The sequence below is a fragment of the Rousettus aegyptiacus genome, unplaced genomic scaffold (genome assembly GCF_014176215.1).
Source record: "Rousettus aegyptiacus isolate mRouAeg1 unplaced genomic scaffold, mRouAeg1.p scaffold_m13_p_9, whole genome shotgun sequence".
Taxonomy (NCBI): domain Eukaryota; kingdom Metazoa; phylum Chordata; class Mammalia; order Chiroptera; family Pteropodidae; genus Rousettus; species Rousettus aegyptiacus.
Genome location: NW_023416312.1, coordinates 22,924,164 through 22,928,018, shown reverse-complemented (window position 1 = coordinate 22,928,018; position 3,855 = coordinate 22,924,164). Strand labels below are relative to the sequence as shown.

General features: G+C 38.6%; 1 pseudogene; it reads right to left on the bottom strand.

The window, feature by feature from the left end:
* Positions 1–2,499: 2,499 nt before the first annotated feature.
* LOC118608310 lies at positions 2,500–2,618 on the bottom strand (annotated as a pseudogene).
* Positions 2,619–3,855: the final 1,237 nt, after the last annotated feature.

Sequence of the window (3,855 nt, the reverse complement as noted above, 5' to 3'; positions counted from 1 at the left end):
CTCCAGCTCAAGCTCAGGCTCTGGTTCTCAAAGGTGCCCAGGCCCCCATGAAGGCTCCAGAGTAGAAGTCTGTCTGCTGATGTGAGGATGGAAGGACTGGTGTGACCTTGGGCTGCTGTCTTTGTTGGGCTGGTGTCCTCCTGTGCTGTTTATACAAATAACCCTGAGCCGTGATCTGTCAAAAAATAAAATAAAATAAGATGGGGAATTTTATGTGAATTTTGCCACAATAAAAAAAAAAATCCCAGATTCTGATTTAGTGAGACCCACCCTCCTAAAGGCCACTGTGCTTATAAATAAGCATTATTTTCATATAATTGAATTTGAAAGTTTCTACATAATTCTTGAACCCGAATTCTTCCAAAGGAAACTGAAGCAGTCTCAGTTCACTTGTACAGAGTGACTTTGTGTGTTAAAGGCTGTTTACAACTCTGGAAGGGCTAGCTAATGGGAGAGGAACTGGCCAGAACCTTGTCTTCTTTGGCCTGATGGACACTCAATAAAAACCTCTTTGGGGGTGCTATCAACTGAAAGTTAGTGTCCCCCACAAATTCCTATGTTGAAGCCTAATCCACAAATGTGATGGTATTTGGAAGTGAGACCTCTGGGACATGATTAAGTTTAGATAAGTTCATGAGAGTGGGACCTTTGTGATGAGATCAGTATCCTTATAAGGAGAAGAAGAGACCAGAGCCCTATCTCATCCATGAGAAGATATAGAAATAAGGCAGCCATCTGCAAACCAGGAAATGGGCCTTATCAGGACAAGAATAGGCTGGTACCTTAATTTTAGACTTTCCTGTCCTGAACACTGTGGAAATAAATGTCTGTTGTTTAAGCCAAACAGTGTGTGATATTTTGTTATAGCCACCCAAATGAACTAAGACAAGTATTTGCTTTCTTATTGACCAGTATCCAGATACCTTTGTTACTGTGGATAAACTATGTGGATCACAACCAGACCCTGTGCTCACTACATTTCACTGAAAGCACATTCTCTGCCCTCCCAACTCCACCTTACTCATTTGAAAGCTTGCCTCAGTACTAGATTTTAATTTACCTTTGCTTGCCAACCATTGTGTCCTTGCTCAAAACCTGTAAATCCTTCTGCTCAAGAATTAGAAGGGAATAATGATGTACTAAGGTTGAGTACTAATGTTTTCATGAAATTTTCTTGGATTCTGTTGTATTTATACTCATTAAACTCACCCACATTTCTACCTTTATTTTTAATGCATTCAATTAATATTTAGTCCATGTCTTCAGTTTGCCTTTTCTCTTTTTAAAATTTTTGTTTGTTTCAAGTAAAGTACTATCTGAAAGGTTGGAGACAATGGCAGCATTAAGGTAGAATGTAGCAACCCTTGTCAGTGATAGTCTTTATGGGCCTGGGAATGGAGAAAGCAGTAGTGCCCTAGTAGGGAACAATAAAAATTTTCCATTGAGAAAAGGATACTTATGTGAACAGAAACAATAATCTCTAAAGGCCTTCTCCTAGGGACAGCAGCAGAGGAGAAACCTCAAGAGATTTCAATGCATATCCATAGTGAGGAAACATGATTTGTGGATTCATATGTTATAAAAGCTACTTTTGTCGATTTTCTGTAAATGTCATGTGAAATAAATTGCTCTATAGCTTGAAGATTGTTTTGCAAGTAAAAATGTTTAGGATGGCATTTTCCTTTACAGGAATGAATTTATACTGAACTAAAACTCTTGAACAACTTTTTTCCTTGTTTATTTTTTGTACATGCAACACATGCAGTTTTGCAGACCTCTGTAATACATATTGTATATGTTTTGCTGTCCATGATGGAACATGATGGAAGTGGCAAAGTTTATGGCCCATAAGCACAGGAATTGCTTACATGTTACAATACAGTCGATACTTCTTCCTACATTCTAGTATATATGATAATTTTTCTTTGTTTTCTAGCTATAGCCACTATCTCAAAAGCCTGTTTCTTATTGCTGCAATAATCTTTGGTCATCTTCTATAAATCCAAAAATCAGCATGCATCTATTTGGCTTCATTGCATAGTCACATAATAAAATTGGTGCCACAATCTTTTATAGCTCTACTTCCCATGCTCAGCAGAGGTCAAGATCAAAGATTCGTTTCTCAGTTCTGATTACCCAAAACAAGAAAGGACTTAGTTCTGACAGTTTATTTGGAGAGTGACCCGGGAAGCACAGTTGAGAGGATGGAGAAAGTGAGATAAGGAAAGGAGAGAAGACAAGAAAATGGTGCTTTAATGAATGGACTTCCACTGTGGGCAACTGGAGCTCAGTCCTGCTGGGGAAACTTTGAGGAATCTTGTAGAACATGCCTCAGAATTGTTCCACCTAAGGACACGGGAGTTGGGGTACTTATACACTAAACCCCATTTCTTCATTTTTCTTTAATTTTATTTTTATTTTTTAGATGAGGTAACCCTTAGTTGACCTCACAGATTGCAAGGACTTTGTCTGCCTACAATCTCTTTTTTTTTTTTTTTACAACTACAGCACCTGGTATTCCCAGGTGGTCTCCAATCCAAGTACTAACCAGGCCTGGCCCTGCTTAGCTCCTGAGATCAGATGGGATCTTGCTTGTTCAGGGTAGCATGACCGTAGTAAATCTCATTTCTTATTGGTTGGGGGTAGCTGCTGCGACTCATATCCCCCAGCACTTCTGGACTCACCTGCAAAGCAGTGAACAAACTCTGGAAGTGCCTAAAAAGGCCCTTGGGCAGAGAAACAAAGGAAGCCCAGAACTCCACACAGGGACCTGCTGATGTACACAGGAACTCATAGGCAGTTGCAGGCAACCTCAGAGGTCAGGTTTACAGGAATGAGGGGCAGGATGTGAAGAGTGTCTACTACAATCACCACCATTTATCAAGCACTTACTATGTTTCAGGCACTGCCTTCTTCACATATGTTAACAAATTTAATAAAAGAATGATTTTATATCATGTCTTGAAGTACCTTTGATGTGGTTACACACACAACCCATTAGCTTCCCTGAAGTCAATTCAATAGTGCTGCCTTCATCAAGCAACAGAGAAAGCAAGTACTTGAATCACAATAAAATGTTCAAAATAGCCCAAGTCACTTTTCTAAAACCTAAATTAAGTAATTCCTTTCAAGTAGTGAGGAAAATACAGTAAGTAGTCAGAGAACTTCCTAAACATAAATTTGCAGTTTCTGATGGCTTCCTAAACTTTCTCTGAAACTTTTAAAATTTCATTCTCTCTCTGGTTTGGTTTTGCTTAGAAGGAAAATATGAGGATTTTTTTTAAAAGCAGGCTCTTCAAGGAGGACATGTTCCTGATTTTTCCAAAGACAGTGAAATGTACCTTTGGACAGCATAGTCATTGTTATATAACATTTTATCAGGGACACTCAGTGCTTTCTATCAATAGTTTCCCATCTTGCATTTCAGTAGTGTTGACGGGAAAGCTGATCCAAGTTTTTCTGGAATTTGTGTTTGTCTTTTATTATTCAATGCCACTCTATAGAGTGACAACCCCAATGGCACAGTGGTATTTATCATTTCCTCTATTGGGTACACTTCAGAAGCTGAAATTGGGTAGATATTTCTAGGTGGCAACAAATTCAAACCTTAGATCAATAGGTAGAGAGTTAGACATTCCTTATCAACTCTTCTGGGCTTACTTATACATACACAAAAGCGCTGAACCTCAAAGTCAGTTAGAAATTAGTTTTTATTGATGATATCTGCTTTACTATGATGGACTAAACAAAAAGTTAGAGAGAAATTTGTTCCCAAGTCTCCTTTCTTCAAGACTATTTATGAGGGGAATTCTCGTTGGGCAAGAGAGAAGACACTGATGCTCTTTGTTAATGTTT